Raw genomic sequence first — 21,201 nt, forward strand, 5'->3', positions numbered from 1 at the left:
AAACACAAGACCAGGAGGAGACTAATCACTTCATAAATGTAATGAAGGATATGAACATTTCTGCATTTGTAGACGGTAGAAAGTACCGGGATAGAAGATTTACAAGAAGGCAGTACTGGAGTTGAGGGGGGATGAGGGGGACGGCATCCCCCCCTGAAAAAAAAAAAGGTCCAAATCATCCCCCCTGTAAAACTGCCATCCCCCTTTCCATCCCTTATGTCATTTCATCAATGAATGTGGTTTTACTGCTATTTCAACATTTAGAGTCATCACAGAAAAATAACACCAGAAAAATAACTTATTTGACAATTTTCACCTGTTTCAAGTAAATTTTCACTTGAAATAAGTAGAAAAATCTGCCAGTGGGACAAGATTTATCTTCTTATTACAAGCAAAAAGTTTTTTACTACTCATTTCAAGTGAAAATCTACTTGAAACAGGTGAAAATTGTTGTTTTTTCCAGTGATGAGTCTTGTTTTAAGTGTTATGAGATTTTTTTTACTAAAATGAGACATTTTAACTAGAAATAAGACAAATATTCTTGTTAAGATTGTGAGTTTTTGCAGTGATCCATGTTACTTATCCTGTGAAGGACAGAGTCATATTGATAAGTTCAGAAAAGTGTTTTTTATTGTTGTGTTTTGATGTATTTGATGTAAGCCCAGTGGATATTTAAAGCTTACAGAAGGCTGCATTTAACTGCTGCTATGTCATTCCTGCAGTATTTCTGCAGGTGTTTTGGTCACTGCTATTATTTGTAATATATTATATTATTTGTAATCAGCACAAATTATCTGTCCCCATATGATCAAATCCACCATCCCCCCTGATTGTTTTTTACAACTCGAGTACTGCAAAAAGGTGAGCGAGAAGTTGCACGAAGCAGGATTTGTACGAACACCAGACCAGATCAAGCTCCGCTGGAAGACGCTGGAAAAGGAGAACTACAGGGCCGAGAAACAAAAGGGTACCAGCGGGTCCGATTATCCGCTGTGCTGCTGTTATTGTTGTTGTTTTGGATTTGGATACAGGAAGAAGAAGCGGAAATGAGGGGAATTGCGATGACGTCCGTGCGTCGCTGATTTGATCCAGATATCCCAAATGATTAATCACCATGTATACAGGGATAACCCTGTTTGCTCACGCATGGAAACAGATTATTCCCAATGTTTCAGTAACCAGAATATTGACCATAACCCCAATTTTGACTGCATATAAACGTAGTCAATGTCTAAGAAGCAAACCAAGAGAGGGAGAAAGCTCTCACCTTTGGCATTGAAGCCTCTGCACTGTCTGAGTGGATCCCCGTGTTTAACATCCTGCCTTCTGCTCCTCCTGAAACAACAATAAGAGTTTAGGTTTAGGCAGGACTGACGCGGCCTCTCTGCGTGCCTCGGTGCATCGTGGGGATACGAGGCGCCTCTCGCCTTTTGGTGGACGGGGTGAAGGCCGAGCAGCTCTCTCCGTCCCAGGCGCAGTAGGGGTCCCGTGCCAGACAGCAGTCGGAGCAGGCCCGGCCGTACACGCCGCAGCGGTGCAGCGACACCTGCGTCAGCCCGGCGTCGGATGACACGTACAGCTGTTGCTGCGGCGACACAAACAACACAAGCTCAACTCAGAGACCCCGTGAAGCGGCTTCAGTACATGCAGGGATGTGTTTGTGTTCCCCTCAGATAGTCTTCAAGATAAACATGCTTACTCTTTTGGAAGATATCTTCATTGTTTTGACAGGAGCTCTGGTCTGTGAATCAACAAACAGCAAAAGTTGAGCTTTCATGTTTGAGATCATTGAACAGATGAACGGGTTAACCAGAGCAGGATCTAGAGGGGACTGTGTTGTCCCGTTCAGGAAAAGTGCTTTTGGGCAGGCAGCGTTTTTATACCGAGCATCTCATACATGGAACCAGAGCTGGTAGAGTAGCCAAAAAATTGTACTCAAGTAAAAGTACTGTTACTTCAGAATAATATGACTCAAGTAGAAGTAAAAAGTAGTCATCCAAATAATTACTTGAGTAAAAGTAAAAAAGTACTTGGTGAAAAAAGTACTCAAGTACTGAGTAACTGTTGAGTAACGTCTGATTTATTTTTTTAACACAACCATTGAAACAGACAAAAGTACAAAATAATCATGTTCAGGGAAATTAAATCAATAAAATAATAAAATTAATTAAAATTAATAAAAAATAGCTTAAATTAAAATAATCTTAAAGTAAATTCAAGTACTTTAATAAATAATAAAATAATAACAGAATAAAAAAATAAATTAAGCACAAGTAGCACAAAATTTCCAGCCTTTGTACTTTTCTTTTTTAACCAGGCAGAACTAGAACAAACATGAACTCATAGAAACTCTGTGTGTGTTTGAGTCTGTGTAAATGTGACAAAACATGCAAAAACAAACATTTTTCCCAAAGAATCACTCAGTGATGTCATGAGATTGACACGTACGTGGATAAAAGGGATAAAAGAAAAGTAACAGCTCAACGTAGCCTAATGTAGCGGAGGAAGAGTAACAGTTTCTTCTTCACAAATCTACTCAAGTAAAAGTAAAAAGTATAGTGATTCAAAACTACTCCTAAAAGTACAACATTTCCCAAAACTTACTCAAGTAAATGTAAAGGAGTAAATGTAACTCGTTACTACCCACCTCTGCATGGAACACAGTAGCAAATGTCATACGAGACAAACCCACCCTCACCTTCATTAAACACTTAAGAACAAGCTTCTAGAGAATCAAGTCTGCACTCATATTACATCTTAGTGTATTTTATTGTATGTTTTATCTTATTTACTAGTGTATTTTTCTGCTGTTTGTCATCATTTCATGGACTGTATGTAATGTATGTGTGTCTGGAACCTTCTTTTACATCAACCAGGGACTAAAGATGCAAATTAGTCACTGTAAATCTAGCATATTTACATGAAAATGTTATTATTAATATGTACTGTCCCTGGTTCTTTTTTCCTTTAAAAATAAAATAAAAATACAAATACAATGCAAATACAATTGAGGTCTAGTGTTGTCAGGCAAGTGTAAAGACGTACCCGGAAAACCTCCACTTCCTCCAGTGTCAGTTCCTCCATGCTCACTGGGTCCTTCGGTAGCACTATAACCTTCTGCACAGTGCCGCGGTCTGAGCGGGACATGAATAGAATAGAATAGAATAGAATAGAAAGCCTTTATTATCGTTATACTGGTACAATGAGATTAGGCAGCAGCTCCGTAAAAGTGCACACATGCAAAAACTATGTAAACAAGTCAAGACTGTAAACAACAAAATGGGAAACATTAAACATAAATATATATACACACTAGGAATGGGTGATATTTTACCGTTCACGATAAACCGTCAAAACAATTCCCCACGGTAAGAATTTGTCATCTCACGGTAAAAATGATAAATTCCCGTTGATGATGTTTTTGTGTAAAACTGATTTATGGTTCTGTGTTAAATCGATGCAGAACGTATGTGAAGGAAGGAAGGAAGGAAGGAAGGAAGGAAGGAAGGAAGGAAGGAAGGAAGGAAGGAAGGAAGGAAGGAAGGAAGGAAGGAAGGAAGGAAGGAAGGAAGGAAGGATGGAAGGAAGGAAGGAAGGAAGGAAGGAAGAAATGAGCCTGAAAGAAAGAAAGAATCTCCTAAAATATGAAAGAAAGAAAGAAAGAAAGAAAGAAAGAAAGAAAGAAAGAAAGAAAGAAAGAAAGAAAGAAAGAAAGAAAGAAAGAAAGAAAGAAAGAAAGAAAGAAAGAAAGAAAGAAAAATTTGTGTTTGTGTAACAAACATGGAGGATCTGAGTCATTCCAGTTTTGCAGTACAGGTGTACTAATTTAATTGGTTTTTATTAATTCAATGTAATTGGTGTAGTTTAGTATCATTTAGTATCTTTTAGAGCAGTGTTTTGGGGCTCCAAAGACTGAATGTGGTGATAGATTTATAGTTACAAAGGTGGAGTTGAATTGGTATTTTTTTATCGTCATTTTTATCATTATTGGGACAAATGCCAGAAATTATTGTGATACATTTTTTAGTCCATACCGCCCATCCCTAATACACACACTATAAAAAATGAGTGAATGAGAGAATAACTAAGTACATGAATGAGTGGGAGAATATTGCACTTGACTGGATGGAAGGAATATTGCACATAGATGAATTAAGGAATATTGCACATTATGCATGGGGAATATTGCACAGTATGAGGTAGTTTTTACTGGTTTAGAAAGTTCAAGACCACCACTTTCTTGCAGAAAATAATCTTCAGTCAGGCATCCCCCCCCAGCCCGGCAGCCGTCTCACCTGTGCCCAGGAAGAGCACCTCGTAGCGGCCGTCCACCGCGTCCACCTGGTCCACCACCAGGGCCGTGAAGCGGTAGTCCACCGCCGTCCTCACCACCAGGGGCGCCGGTGGATCGGGTAAACCGGGTGAAACATGAGCGGATGGGCTCGGATGAAATTCACAGCTTCATCTGAGAAGTTCTTGGAGGAGACGATGCCGGGAGTGAAGGTTCCTCCCGGACACTGGATTGAAAGGATGAAAAGACGTGTGCAATTTCATAATGATTATAATTTCAGGAAATTATATGACCGCATCGCCTTGGACACGACAAGACAGAAACCTACCGTCCCGGGCCGTGGGTAGGGAATCTTGCCAGTGTACTCTGTCCATTGATAGTTATGGCCATGTTTGTGGGCAAACGGTCCGTTGAAGACATTGCGGATGTCCGCCATCGAGTACACGCAGACGGCCGAGCCTTTGAACACAGAGCTTGTGCAGAAACGATTAAAGTAAGACGGAGAAGTTTGAGTTTGAGTTTATTTCGATCAGCAAAAAAATAAAAAAGTCCTTCCAACAAAACAAAGAAAGGGTACACAGGTCTGACCGAAAGGGTTAGGGCTGAGGCTAACGAGCTTATAGATGCCCTAACCTTTATACCATCAAATCATATATAGCATGCGTATATACAGTACGCACACATACACATTGATGCATTCATGCATCTACACCCATATATAGTGCACATACTCATAGATTTTCACACGTACACATATACCTACCACCTATACATATAAATACACATACACAGCTAATACCAAACATAATACCAGAGATTCAGTTCAATTTCCCCCAAAATCGTGACTATATACCATCATGTCTATAAATATCCAGAGTATTGTTTTTAAATTCTTTTTTGAATTGCGCAATATTTTTACTTTCTTTGATGTTGTCAGGTAACTTATTCCACAATTCACCCCATGGACAGATACACACATGCTTTTCCGAGTAGAATGTACAATCGGTTGTTTGAAATTCCATCTCCCTCTTAGCTCATATCCTCCTTCTCTGACTGAAGTGGGAGACAGCTTTCACCCAACCCATGAAATTAGGGCATCGACTACCCACAAACATTTCTGAAAACAAACTGAGTGAACAAGGCTGGGTGGGGTATAATTTTATCAGGCAAGCTTGTAAGAATGACTCACCCGGCTGTGGTGAAGAGAGCGTACACCATGGGGCTGCGTTCATCCTGCGCTGGCTGGATGAAGACATCGCCTAGAGGGGAATAAAATGATATGCAAGTCATTAACTCTAAAGTTGAAGCAGATTTGCATGAAAAGCGACTGATTCAGGTTTTATATATGGCTTTACGTAGTTCATCAAATCGCGTCTCCACTCCGTCGTCTCCTATCACCGAACAGATGAGACGAGCCTTCAGGAACGTGGTCCAGCGGTTCACCAGGGACTTCTGCCCTCCTTCGTCGTTCTACAGGAGAGCGTTTCAGTCATGATGCAATACGTGCAACGTGTTTCATGTTTGAGATTAAAGCTCTCATAAGTACGGTGGCTGAGACCCGCCATTGCGGAAAATTAAAGAAACGCTGCAAATAAAATAAACGCTTTGCAAATAAAATAAACGCTGAAAATAAAAACAAACGCCGCTGCAAATAAAAGAAACGCTGCAAATAAAAAAAAAACGACGCAAATAAAAAACCACAACAGAAGTGAATTACCGGGGACTATTTTTGCTGATGCACCGGTGTTTTTTACGTGAGAGGAGAAGAAGAAGATGAAGAGGACGTAAGTGAAAAGGAAGAAATAAGAAGAGCGAGGAATAAGAAGAACAACGAACGAGAAAATAAGTGAAAAGGTTAGTGTTCAACGTCGCTACGTGTAATTTTTAATGTGCAACACCGGTGCATCGGCAAAAATAGTCCCCGGTAATTCATTTCCGTTGTGGCTTTTTTATTTGCGTCGTTTTTTTATTTTATTTGCAGCGTTTCTTTTACTTGCAGCGGCGTTTCTTTCTGTTTGCAGCGTTACTTTTATTTTCAGCAATGGCGGGTCTCGGCCACCGTACATAGGCAGCGGGGCTTCAGCTCACCAGACAAACTCTTCCCACCCGGGCTAAAACTGTGGGACTCGTCCCACTGCTGGAGTCCAGACTCTTCTCGCGGAAAAAGAAGTAAAGTTTGTCATCGTTCTTTTCTGCACTGTCAGGGATCTGCTGGATCTGAATAAACACCGGTTCTGTGGGGATAAAAACATACGAGCAGAGAAGGGGACGGAGAAAAGTGGTTGTCAAGTAAAATAAGAGGAACCAGAACGTGTAATCACCAGCGTTTACCTGCTCACACCTACACTTACTCACCATTGAGCCACCTGGAGTCATACTGCTCCGTCCTGATTGCTGTTCTCCCTCCCATGGTCCTGAACAGAGCAGCGTCTGTGCTCATAAAGTCAATATGGACACCTGCATATAGGTTGTTATCTACAAAGGTGAGGGAAACAGATCAGAGCGGTGAAAATTTTTTTACCCAGCACCTGAAAGAATTTGAGAGGAGTCGGCATGTTTTTGTTGTGGTTACAAATGAAAAGCATCTCACTGATCAGAACGCCGATGTTCTCCTGTTTGGGGTCGTACGAGCACTTTCCCTTCCCTGAATCCACATACCCGGGGACCAGCCTAAACAGGTAGTCCTGCACAAACAACACCAGCCCACGTTGAAAACTTACACAGCCTTTATTCACAAGAATTATCCAAGCTTTTCAAGCAATAAAGAAGAATTAAAAATGAACTTTGGTTTTTATGAGATGTGGACGCCTTTCTTACAATTTATGAGTGATGTGAGGATGTGAGATGCTTGTGATTGGGTAATTGTACTTTTATTTTCAGTCTGGTTTTACTTGTGAAAGTGTACTCCAGCTAAGGTAACTCAGGTGCAAATAATAACTTGGCTGTAAGAGATAAACAGAATGATGACTGATAATTATGATTTATTTAATTTAAATATATTTTATTTTTACTTTTACATTTTTTATTTATTTATTTACTTTTAATTAAAAAATTTTAATTTGTATTTACTAATTTCTTCCGTTATTATTTATTTTTTCAATTTAATTTCCTCATGTATATGTACATATGATTATATGTGCATATGTGTATGCATGTATGTATTTATTTATTTATTTTATTTAAAGGTTTAAATTACAGGGACAATGCACATTAATAACACATTTAAACCAATGTAAAATGTGCCGGAATTAGACAAAAGGCTATTTTGCATCCGCTGTCTCTGGACTGGTGTAAAAATAGTCAACCTAAAAGAAAGAATTATTAGATACAATCAATAAAACATTTCATGTATATGCAGGCTTGTGTGCATGTGTATATGTACATAACTGTATTCTTTATTTAACATTTTGACTGAGAATGTTGTGTTATTGGGGATGGGAGGGAGGGGTTTTATGGATGTCTGTTCTGTATATTTAAGGAAAAAAACCAATAAATATATTGTTGAATAAAAAAAAAATTCACTTTGGTAAAAGCTGATGCACCGATTCTACTTAAATACGTAAATGTGAAAATGTAGAAGCACTCAAGTCAGCCTTCTGTGTAACTGCAAACCCTTTAAAGCTAAATCCCTCCAGCAGTGTCTGTGCTATCTGAGCGTCATCATTATGTAAATGAAAGGAAATCAAATATTTGCAGCTTTAGATTTATTTAAGAACATTGTAATGAATTGATTATTGAGTATTTTCAACATTCTAATGAAAAGAATCAATAATGGTGCATTTATTGTTCTCAAATAGTTTATCAAAATAAGGCCAAAAAATGAGGAATCATTTGCTGCGTCTCCTGCTTCACTTTCATCCACGCCCCTTCTCTCCTCTGATATTTTACGCAAACATTTCTCTTTTCTGCTCAGTCATGTTGCATTTTTAAGTCCTGTTAAGTCTGCCTCGGACCAGCCAGGGATCATTACTCTTGTTAACGTCCCGTCCGTGTGGACTGGGATTGACCAGGCGGTTAGGATAGCACTTTGGTGCTCAAAATGAGCTGTTTTGTGAAAATGTTATGAGCGGAAATTACAGATACGCTTGCAAAAGATGTTGCAGGTGAAAACAAAAAAGCTGTCACAAAATAAGTATTCAAATTAAGTTCAGATAGCTACGGTAAGCATTTGCATTTTGTTACTTCCTACCTCTACAGATTCGACAGGGAATATGTATATAAATAGATGTAAGATGTGACAAGGGAGGACAGAAAAATCATAAACAAATCAGTGTCCCAGTTTGCGCTCTTGAAATATTTAACAGGGAAAAGCTTTCCTGGTGTACACTGCTGGGGGAGTTTAGCTGTAAATCCCATTCTGGGAGCTATAAATCTCACCTCTGCCCTCCAGCCTCGGTTGATGAAGGTGCAGATGGGCTGGTACGCCCCCGTTCCACAAGTGTAGAGGTGGGTGCGGTTCCACGGCTCAATCAAGCGCACAAAGTTGGCACATTCCCCCTGGACGGAGAACAGTCAGAGAACTGGAATTTAAACATCCCTGTCCCGTCTTGAAAGCTGATTTATTATTATTGTTTTGAAAGAACAGGATGGAAGTGCATGATCCCACCTGTCTACCTTTTCCTGTCATCTGACATTCCCCCTTTCTCTTAGCAGAGGCCGGCCAGTGGATCTGGGGGTTGCAGAAAAGCACAAAAAACAGGGAGTTCTTAAGGATCATTGCACCTTCAGATTTAACACCACATGCCGAATAGCAGACTGGATTTAAGGAGCAAGCTGCTGGAATTTGCACGCACTATGAGGGGCTCTTTGTTGACGTTGTGCATGTCCAGGGCCACCAGGTACTCCCGGCTGCCCAGGTACAGGCGGCCCTGGTCCTGGTCCATCAGGAGGATGCGGTAGTCGCTGGTGTTGAAGGAGAAGCTGAAGGGCCGCGCCGCTCTCGTGTCCATCAGTTCTGTGTGGGAAGGGGAGCAGTTTTTAAACTTTATTTTTGTATTTTAGTTTTTACAGTAACACAAATATAACACGGATGTACATGCTGATGAACATATGAACAGATACACTATACAGTTTGTCTTTTCTGTGTTCGTTTCTTGTTTTCTGGGTTACTTTTCCAACATTTCCACCGAGAGTAAAGGTGACAGGAGCTTCACTCGGGTCCCGAGTGTGATTTGAATTCAGTCCATATCATCTTTAAGCCGAGGACAAACCAACCCGACTTCCCCCGCTGTCTGCCGACTGCTGTGTCGCCTCGTGTCGCCTGTGTCGGGCTGGGTTGGGCTTAAAAAGAAGCTCTAGACACACCGCAAAGACGACACCCGACGGCGAACTAGCACGTACGTTCTGCGCATGCGTGAGAGGTAATTCCCCTCCATACCAGCAGGCAGCGGTAGTCTGTATTCAGGGGCTCAAGGAGGAGGACAGCGCTTTTTTTTTTTTTCAAAGCTTTATTGAGAAGACCAGACGGCACAACCACCTGCAGCTCTGTGGAGAATTACCGCTGGCTGAAATAAACCATTTAGGAAGATAAATATTGGTTTAATAGATGAAATCTAACAGTTGTAGCTACGCCTGTTAAGAAATTTGCTCTGAAAATTTCGGGATTTTCTGCCTGCCGGCTCCGGAGCTGATTTATGGTTCCGCGTTAAATCGACGCAGAGCCTACGGCGTAGGGTATGGCGTACGGCGCGCGTCGCCGCGTAACCTACGCCGTAGGCTCTGCGTTGGTGTAACGCAGAACCATAAATCAGCCTTTATTCTGGCAAGGTTTGGCGATGGATTATGTACATTCACTGAGTGAATATTATGAAAGTAAAATATATATTTCTCGCTAGAAATGTAATCAAAACGCATTTTTATGCAGAAACTAACTCAAAATATTGATTTTATTCACTAAAAAATAAGAAATGTCCTTCATGTTTTTTTTTTTTGATTCAGTCTGCAAATGACGACGAAAAGCATTCTGGGAAATTCTGGGAACAGCCAATCACAGAGTGAGCTGTTTGACCGACGTCCCTGAAAAGCTGCCGACGGGAGGCCGACCTGTGGCGACGTGCAGGACACACCGGGGAAACTAGCCCGACAGACGCACCAACGCTCATCGACGGCCGACAATCGGCTTGGTGTGTCAGGGCCTTTAGTCCATATTACTCTTCAGCACATAGAGAATTTACTTTGATATCTGATAAATAGGTGACAAAGAAATAATAATAATGAGGTGCATTTGTAGTAATTGTTAAAGGAAATAAAAAAACATGTTCATAATATGTTAACATAAAAGGTCTTCTTTTACAACATTCATGTGCATCACCCATTTGTACCAATACTTTATACTATACTATACAATACTAATTTATCTGTGCAGAGTCTGAGAGAAAATGTCAGCCTTTCCATGACAAACATGTCCTTTACAACGTTACCCACTCTCTTTGTTTAGCCATTTCCTCGTTATTGTTTTCTTGGAAGCTACTAGTAATATTTTAAGGAGGTATTTGTCTGAGGTATTTAGTTTAGTTGGTATATTTCCCAGATATATTGTACAGAAATTATGTTCAATCTTAGAGCAGTTTTGATCAAAAGGAACAGCCACCCCGTTAGGAGAAGCAGCGGTCCAAAACTATTCACAATATTCCCTTATTGACTTCTGCATGTTCATCACTGACTTGGTCGAACTTAAGGAGCCAGAAAATGTGGAAAATGTGTGTCCCTGATTAAATATAACTCAATGTGGAGCATTTACAGAAACATATTTGCTTTTAAGATCTGAATATTTGATGTGTCCTGGCTGTGTGATTGAGTCGAAGGCGCTGCCCGCCCCGTGGAGCCGGTCCCCGAGGAAACACGGTCAGTGGAACTTGCAGTTAATTGTTAAGATCAGGTTGGTGTTCAGCAGAGCGGAACCTGTTACGACATGCTGCAAAGGAAAATGTTTCTCCTCTTTTTTTCCTCTCCTGAAAGCTCTTTCTGAACCTTTTTCTTCTACTGCAAGATAAATGGCCTGGAGCAGAACTCCAACAATTGAATATATCAGTTTAAAACCATAAAAAAGACTCACGCCACTAGGAATGGGTGATATTTTACCGTTCACGATATACCGTCAAAACAATTCCCCACAGTAAGAATTTGTATCTCACGGTAAAAACGCACAACGTACGTGAAGGAAGGAAGGAAGGAAGGAAGGAAGGAAGGAAGGAAGGAAGGAAGGAAGGAAGGAAGGAAGGAAGGAAGGAAGGAAGGAAGGAAGGAAGGAGGAAGACAAGGAAAGAAGGAAGGAAGGAAGGAAGGAAACCAGGAAAGGAGGAAGGAAGGGAGAAAAGAGGAAGGGAAGAAGGAAGGAAGGGAAAAAAGAAGGAAGGAAGGAAGGAAGGAAGGAAGGAAGGAAGGAAGGGAGGAAGGAAGGAAGGAAGGAAGGAAGGAAGGAAGGAAGGAAGGAAGGAAAGGAGGAAGGAAACAAGGAAAGGAGGAAGGAAGGGAAAAAAGAAGGAAGGAAGGAAGGAAGGAAGGAAGGAAGGAAGGAAGGAAGGGAGGAAGGAAGGAAGGAAGGAAGGAAGGAAGGAAGGAAGGAAGGAAGGAAGGAAGGAAGGAAGGAAGGAAGGAAGGAAAGGAGGAAGGAAACAAGGAAAGGAGGAAGGAAGGGAAGAGGAAGGGAAGAAGGAAGGAAGGGAAAAAAGAAGGAAGGAAGGAAGGAAGGAAGGAAGGAAGGAAGGAAGGAAGGAAGGAAGGAAGGGAGAAGACAAGGAAAGAAGGAAGGAAGGAAGGAAGGACGGAAGGAAGGAAGGAAGGAAGCACGGAAGGAAGGAAGGAAGGAAGGAAGGAAGGAAGGAAGGAAGGAAGGAAGGAAGGAAGGAAGGAAGGAAGGGAGAAGACAAGGAAAGAAGGAAGGAAGAGAGAAAAGAGGAAGGGAAGAAGGAAGGAGAGAGCAGGAGGAAAGAAGGAAGGAAGGGAAAAAGGAAGGAAGGAAGGAAATGAGCCTGAAAGAAAGAAAGAAAGAAAGAAAGAAAGAAAGAAAGAAAGAAAGAAAGAAAGAAAGAAAGAAAGAAAGAAAGAAAGAAAGAAAGAAAGAAAGAAAGAAAGAAAGAAAGAAAGAAAGAAGGATAAATTCCCGTTGATACGTTTTTGTGTAACAAACATGGCGGATCTGAGAGCGATAGATTTATAGTTAAAAAGATGGAGTTGAATTGGTATTTTTTTTCATCGTCATTTTTATCGTTATTGGGATAAATGCCAGAAATGATCGTGATACATTTTTTAGTCCATACCGCCCATCCCTACAGGCCACCCCCGGACACACGTGCCGGAGCGCTGACCCCCTCCCAGTGGCTGTGGGGACACGGCTGAGGCGTTTTAAAGACAGCGGGCTTAAATAATGACAAATGTTCACGGAGACCCTCAGAAGCGGAGCTTACAGGGATTCGGGAGGAAGCACAATCTTTATTTACATCAAAGCGCTGCCATCTTCCTTCGGGGGCCGGCGTTAACAGGATGCAGTCAAGGTGCCACTAAAATAAGCCGTGCAATCGGATCTCCAGGAGACACGGGATGGAGTCTCTCTAGCAGTGGGATGAGGTCCGGTTGGGTTCCCGGGAGGTAAACACAGGATAACAAGCCCCCCAGCCCCAGTCAACCTCCACTGGGCCATAGTGGATTCACAGAACAGTCTAAATGGGGAAGCGACACACCCCTTTACATGTCTCCATTGTCCAAAAATAGCAAACAATGTACCGCCATCATCTGAGAAACATTCACGATCACCTCTGGCGGCATTCTGACACCGATAGGAAAACACCGGGAAGGACGAACAATCCTAGCACGAAGCTCCGGCGGGCAGAGGTGTCAAGTAACAAAGTACAAATACTTCGTTACCTTACTTAAGTATAAATTTTGGTTATCTATACTTCACTGGAGTAATTATTTTTCAGACGACTTTTTACTTTTACTCCTTACATCTTCACACAATTATCTGTACTTTTTACTCCTTACATTTTAAAAACAGCCTCGTTACTCTATTTCATTTGGGCCTTTAAATAAAAACTATCCAGTTAAATTGCTCCATCCGGATAGAGTGAATTTGGTTGTGGTTGTTTCAGATGTTCTTGTCCAGTTTTGTTCTTACATCCGTTCCCTCAGATTCCTGCAACTAAACTTGGATGTACATTCCAATAAAGGTTAGGATAAATGATAACATGCCTCTGAAGTTTGACTTTTTGCACCATTACAATACTTATAGGCAACTAGTCATCATATCTGCTGCTCTCTGAAACACATGTTAATGCTCAATAGTACACATATATGCTTCTTTAATATATTTACATTATACTAAGATCCATTCATTTTCAATGGCTTTTGTCCTTAATGGCTTTTTCCCCCTTACATTACTTTTACTGTTATACTTTAAGTACCATATTTTCTGGACTATAAGCCGCTACTTTTTTCATAGGTTTTCAACCATGCAGCTTATACAAAGGCTATTCTGTGGATTTTTCTTCCACCGCTCGGGGCGCTCTATTACAATCAAAACTAAGACAAAATAAATGCAAAGAAGAATACGCTACTTCTTCTTTAGCAGATAGAAGTAGGTAGAAGCAGATTTCAAACAGATAAACAGATAGATAAATAAATACCGGTTATTTTCTCTTGGTTCTGTCCCGTTTTAATCAGCAAATTTGCTGCCGTGTTAAAAGACACTGTTAGGAAAGGATCTATTTAGGTACAAACATGTACATCATTTACAGTTCAAAATCCTTCTGTACATGTAGTAAATATCTAATCTAACAACATAAATATCTGCAGCTTGCATGTCTTTTTTTTTAAATAGAGCGGATGCGGCTTATATACAGGTGCGGCTTGTATATCTTTTTTTTATTATTTTTAAAAAAAATAGAGCGGGTGCGACTTATATACAGGTGCGGCTTATAGTCCAGAAAATACGGTAGTTTTGAAACCAGTACTTTTATACTTTTGACTTGAGTAAAAAACTTGAGTTGATACTTCAACTTCTCCAGGAGTATTTTTAAACTCTAGTATCTATACTTCTACCTGAGTAATGAATGTGAATACTTGTGACAGCTCTGCCGGTGGGCCACGGCCACCTCTCTCACGTTACAACTACACATCAAATTGTCACTAAGACACTAATGACTACTGCCACTTAGTCGCAGTCACATCTCTCGTACAACAAACTGGTGACAGCTCTCGGAGGGGCTGAGATCCTAAACCGCAGCTTCAGTTACACACCGCATTCTGCTCTCTAGCAATGCTGACTAATTCCATCAAATGAGCCTCTCTCCCTCTCTTTGAAGTGCGTATAATTGACAGAGCGTCCTAGCAAAACAATACGAGATCCCTGTCCTCAGCAGGCCTCATGCACCCCAGAATGTGGCTCAGAGGAGTCACATGTCCTTCAGCTGCCCCAAACCTCCTCCACTGGCGCCTCCGGGAACAAAGAGACTCGCTGTCACAAACAATGAACAATAAATCCTCGGAGTGGCACAAAACAGTTGGGGAGTAAATCCAACTTCTCTCCTTTTTTTTTTGTTTGCTCGCGGGGGGGAAGGGCGGTGGAGTTCTGGGTGCTGCTTTATCAGAGAGAGGGACCTGCTGGACAAACCCCCCCAGCTGCTCTGAACAAGGATTTGTCAGCGGCGTACAGATATGCAAAGGCCGAGAGGTCCAAGAGGAACAAGTTCACAACCAAATAAATTGTCAGATGACCACTTTGTTCAACTACACGGTAGTAAGCTGTTTACTGAGAGGGGATTAGTGTTAAAGGTCGTATAAAAATGCACCGCAGTTATTCTGTCGAGACCCAAATGGAACAGAGTCTGTGGATGACACGCGTCAGCAGCTGTCACCGGTACCGCAGAACCAGACACAGCCTGCTGGTATCCTCCTCAGATCTACCCAGGAGCTCCCGTCTGCATCAGATGGGGTTTTATCTGCACAAAATCATAAGGGTTTATCACCTAGTCGCTGTACTCCGATGAGATAAGACAACGCTGCCCATACCTGACCTGCAGCCAAAGCAGTAGGCCTGTGTTGAAAAAATCGATTTCCCAATTCTAAATTGATTCTCATATTAATTCCTAAAAATCAATTCATATGTCTAAGGATCGATTTTTTGTAATTTTTTTTTTATTCTATTTATTTATGTTTTTTTTTTTTTTTCCATCATTACATTACAACTTTTGGTTATTTTTTTGTTTATCCCCAAAAAAGGAATGTTTTGTTGGACACGAGAATAACTAGTGCCATGTTTTTGCCTTTAAATATGTTTAAAGGTATGAAAACATTAAAGTGTTAGGTTATAATTGCATAAATTGTCTATATTTCATTACTTTATATACCATCTTGGGGTTACATTTGCAAAAAATGCTAAAAACCAAATGGTCAAAAATTAAAAACCAAAATAGACAGAAAATGGAACAAATAAAAAACGGAATGTGGAAAAAAATAAAACCGATTTCATCCGTCTCTGTTTCCTCCCTGGATCTGTTTGATAATTCTGTCCCACATGATGTTTCTGAAAGCAGTCCTATCAGCATTCTGGGAGCTGATTGGTCCTTACAGCATCATTAGCTGCTATACTTGCTGTTTAATCTCAATATAATACTAGTAGTAATATTTTGCATAACTACAGTCATATCATTCATGCAACAGCTCAAAAACTGTTTTAATAACACTAACCCAAATCAATATCGGAATCGAATCGAATCGGATCGAATCAAATCTTGATAATCGATTCTGAATCTTAATAATCGGAATCGAATCGATTCTTGACATTTGAATGGATCCCCAGCCCTACAAAGCACGGCTCAGCGGCGCTCGAAAGCCCTAAAACAAGTGTTAGAAAACTGACCCACACCTCTAATTTAAACTTAATATGCACTCAGGGCAGGGGGCCGCGGATACGTTCCTGCAAGTCTGTTTACAAGCTGAGGTGACATCATGGCTGGGATGCAGAAGTGGCTATAATCATCCCACATTGTTCGGATCAAAGGTGTTCGTCCTTGTATCTGCGAGGAATATCTCTGCCTTCAAGGTTAATAAGGACGAGGAGGAGACAGCAGGGAAAATCCCAAATACCTACACACACAAAAAGCCTTTAAAAAACACACTAACAATCATATGTTTGGAGTAACACCTTGCAGCAAAATCACAAAACAGCACTTTGATCAAGACTTGGGTGTTTCTGTCTCGTGTCACATTATGAGACTTCAAAAACAAGGCAGAACTGACAGGTCGGACTGGAGTGCGTGTAGGTTTTAGGGTGTGAGGGATCATTCCGGCGAAGGGCACTGCCAGTAACCGGCCAAACGTAATATCCACCTTTTGTGTTCAGGGTTCCAGTGTTTGACATGGGGCAGGAAATACGCTGGTTCCATATGTATGAAGAGGAAACAAAAGTGCTGGTGTGGATCGGTGCGTGGGTGTGTGAACCAGCCTGTGTGTGTGTGTGTGTGTGTGTGTGTGTGTGTGTGTGTGTGTGTGTGTGTGTGTGTGTGTGTGTGTGTGTGTGTGTGTGTGTAGGTATGTGTGTGTGCTAGGAATGGGCGATATTTTACCGTTCACGATATACCGTCAAAACAATTCCCCATGGTAAGAATTTGTCATCTCGCGGTAAAAACGATAAATTCCCGTTGATGACGTTTTTGTGAACTTTTCTTTAGAGAAAATGTTGGACATTTCAGCTTAAATTTCTAAATGTTATATTAGTTCAATCCCGTTAATGACGTTTTTGTGTGAAGCTGATTTATTGTTCTGCGTTAAATCATCAGCGTTAAGATTCAATGCAGAACCATAAATCAGCCTTAACAAACATGTTTGAAGGCGGATCTGAGAGCGAGGAGCTCGTTGTTAAACGAGGCTCCAGCTCCGTTATCTGGAACTGGTTTGGATTTAAAAAGAGTGACGGGGAGCAAACATCATCTATTATATGCAGAGTCTGCAAAAAACAGTGAGTGCAAAGGATGGCTTTTATTTATTTGTCCTGTTTCTTTATTTATCAGGTTCTTTTTTCTACTTTGTGATTTTATAAGCTAAGAAAACTGTTTGCACTGTTATCCCACTGTTTAAGCCGTACAGTTTGAATAAATGTTGAATCTGTTCTTACATTTCAAACTTGTTTCATTTGAGTCATTACAGTTTTGCAGTACAGGTGTACTAATTTAATTGGTGTAGTTTAGTAGCATTTAGTATTCTTTTAAAGCAGTGTTTTGGCAAAGTTAAAAAGGTGGAGTTAAATTGGTATTTTTTCTATCGTCATTTTTATTGTTATCGGGATAAGTGCCAGAAATTATCGTGATATATTTTTTAGTCCGCCCATCCCTAGTAGGGGTGGGCAAAAATATCAATATGGCCATATATGGCGATACTTTTCCAGCTGATTCAATATCGATATTCAAAATTTGAATATCGATTTTTTTTTTTTATATATTTTTTATCCCCGATTTTTTCCCATTTTATCACCCAGTGCTCCTACCTAAGTGACAGTCCTGGGCATTGCCACTCTCTACCAACCCCGGGAGGGCCCTGCACTGAGCTCAGGTTTTATTTCACGTTTTATTTCATTTTATAATTTATTTTTTATATAACACAATTGCCTGTCCTTAAAAAATGAAAAATAATGGACAGAGGTTTATTTATTTATGGATTTATATCTATACTGACTGATCACTGTGCCTGTCCTTGGTTTTAGATAGGACATTTTATTTACTTTTTGTATGAACAGCGGCAAAGTTGAATAAAATATCTATTTTCCATTGAAGTACCATCTTTCTTGTGTTTATTATCATTTGCCACATAATTAAAGCAACCTCATACTAAATGTAATGTTAATTTCATATGATGAAAATAATATGAAAAACATATACAAATATGTTGTAACTTTAGCTTGTATAGTTATAATAAAACATTGTTTTGACTCAGTTTGTCCCATGAATTGTCACTATAATCTGATGAACGTGCAACTCGGATTTTAAGATCCATAAAGCTTTTTACAGTTTTCAGCAAACTTTATATAACATCGCAATATATCGCAAAATTTGGATATCGCAAAATATCGTATCGTGACTCAGGTATCGTGATGTGTATTGTATCGTGAGGTCCTTGGCAATACCCACCCCTAATCCCTAGTGTGTGCCAGTGACTTATCTGGACAAAACCAAACAGATAAAGTGTTGCCGGTCCCCAGCGTCCGAGGACTTCCAGTGACCACTCACCTTTGAAGGAGAGGCGGACCCGCGGGGCGGACTGCTGCAGGCCCCAGCCGCGGTAAACACACAAGGCCAACAGGAGGAGCTGGGCTCCAGATGCTGTCATGGTAACAGTCATGCAGGTAGCCCACAAAGATCTAAATCTGGACAAAAGAAGAAAGAGGAATGAATGCTATTATAGCGTGCCCCATGAGAAATGGGAGACAGAAAAAAAAGAGGGAAGGACAGGCAGGATACTCTCTCTGATCTCTCTGATCAGACAATTGGCCTGCAGCCTTCCCTCGCTGAGATGTATAGTTTGGCAGCAGAGAAACAACGTCCAAAATCTTCACACCTGGGCTGGAAAATATGACAGCCCCATTATTTATTTAGAGTGTAAATGCAGTGAGGTATGTGTTAAGACTGTATAATGGTCCTTTCACCAACGGGCTCCTGGAAAATGTTTTGAAAATGGAGATCAATATCTTCTAGCCTTCATCTTGGACAATTTCTTAACAGTATTAGACATATTTATGCATATATTTCACCCACGTTTTACACCGAAGCATGTATAGATGCCAATCAATGAGTCCCCCTGGCTTTCCCTCACTCTTTCAACAAAGCACACCGGAGCCCTCTCAGGAGCTGATGAGTGAAAAACATGACAGTTCAAAGGAACAGGTATCCTTCACTGCAACACTCCCTGACAGTTTAGAGGTGTTGAAACATAGCCTAACTGCTAGACCTTAACTTAAGCATTCATTATGCATCTGCACTTTACTGGGAGAGGATCCCATATAAATTATGAATACTAAAAGCTGAGTCCATAACATCCATTAAATTGTCTCCCTGAAGGTGTGCTTTTTCCTGGGCTTTAAGCCATCCCACAGGCTTCCCTTTCCCCTCTCCCCCATGACATCCGTGCAGCCACGACCTCCAGCCGCACACGGCCCCGTGCACGCCTGAGAAATGAGGGCTTTTAGGGAGAGGGAGAGACGCTTGTGGTTAAAAAAAAAAGGAGTGTGATTTCACAAATTCTGGGTGTGACACATGTTCCCATGCAAAAAATCTGAGCATTCTGATGAAAGTGAAATGACTGGCGTGTGGTGGTGAACGTTTAGAGCCTTTGAAACCGTAAACAGCTTCTGTCCCAGGCTTTGCCAGAGCTGCTCACCAGGAGATATTGATTCCTTTTCCCCCTCCTTCAAATATTATACAAAAAGTGCAAACAACACATATTCATGTGTAAGAGACATCTTTCCATTAATGGCCACAGCTGAAAAGGGATAAGCCATTAAAATTACAGTTAATCATCATAAAAACCTGTATTTGTATTTGACCAGATGAACGCTAGACGATTTAAGTTCCCATATAAGGGAACTTAAATATATTCATATATGAATAACAACCTATTAGTTAAAATGTATGTCACTTAAGACATATACCCTATGTATTTCAGATTAACTCAAATACTTTAAGTATTGTTAGTGAAATAACTCCAAACATATGAAACATCAGGTGAATCAGATAAGGGTGTTGAAAGGTTATGTTTAGTCTTATGGGGCTCTAATAAGAGATTGGCTGTTTTTGTGGTATTTGTACAGCAGTTCTGCTGGTTTGCTGTGCTGGGTGGGACCTACAGGACAGATTAAAGTTCTGCTGTAATATCATATGGTTTCTCTGTAAATAATGACAGGGTTTCTCTTTTGAGCGTTTATAAACGGAGGAGTGCGCACTTACCTGCGGACTCCACATCCAGAAATAGGAGCCGGACCAAAACGCGCGCCCTGCGGCCGTTTTTACCATTCACTCCGACTAACTACAGTTCAAAGTTAACCCCGGGGACAAGTTAAAACGCCTTACCTCTTATTTCTGGCGTTTTCTCTCCAGCCACCGTGCCGTTAAAAGAGCCGAAACTTGGGTGGATGTTACCGCTGCAATTCCCGGCGCCGTGCGCCCTCCGAGCTGGAGCTGGAAAAATCTGCGCAGGCACAAAACAATCCGATAGGGTTTGGAAGATTAAAAAAAAAAATAACGCTCTTCAGGAAGGGAAAAAAAGCAAAATATGTGCCCTAATCAGTCGCCTTTGACCGAGGGGATTCCTCTGCGCGGATTTATCACAAGAAAGGGAACAAAAAGAAAAGGGAAAAGGGGCATCAGATTCCTGGAGGCTTGTTCCAATCTCTCCAAAAGTTTCAGCCCGGGTGGCAGCAGCAGCCGTCGGTGTGATGGGATCAAGATGTGGCTCCGGTGATCCGGTAAAGGGACTTTACTGGGGTCTGAATGAGGACCAAGTGACCAGGTGCAGGTGTTGGGAGAGAGCTGCCCCGCCGTCCTCTCCCTTCTGTTCTGCCCCCACCAGCCTCCCACTCCTGTTGGCCCACAGCAGCACTGGGCCAAACCTCTCCTCCACCATATGGGTAGGATTAACCCCGTCAGTGCCGGGGACTGGCTGCCTGGGACACACTGCTGCACTCCATTTGTCATTTTTTGGTGAATCCAAAATGATTTTCCCCTGCAGGGGCGTCAATTGGGTACGGCGGCCGCCACACCTTGGCTTCAAGGGAAAATGTAAATGTTTGTTTTTTAAATACATTTATGGAATTACTCTTTGTATTTGATTATTCTATTACTTAATACATATAGAATAATTACAAATGCAAATCAGAACAACATGATGGATTTCACTAGTTATTTTACACTGCAAAAACTCAAAATCTT

General features: G+C 41.0%; 1 pseudogene; it reads right to left on the reverse strand.

Moving 5' to 3' along the window:
- Positions 1-20,822, reverse strand: part of LOC133456690 (semaphorin-3F-like) — a 26,159-nt pseudogene extending 5,337 nt beyond the window's left edge.
- Positions 20,823-21,201: the final 379 nt, after the last annotated feature.

This window comes from Cololabis saira, chromosome 12 (genome assembly GCF_033807715.1).
Source record: "Cololabis saira isolate AMF1-May2022 chromosome 12, fColSai1.1, whole genome shotgun sequence".
In the NCBI taxonomy this organism is placed as follows: Eukaryota; Metazoa; Chordata; class Actinopteri; order Beloniformes; family Belonidae; genus Cololabis; species Cololabis saira.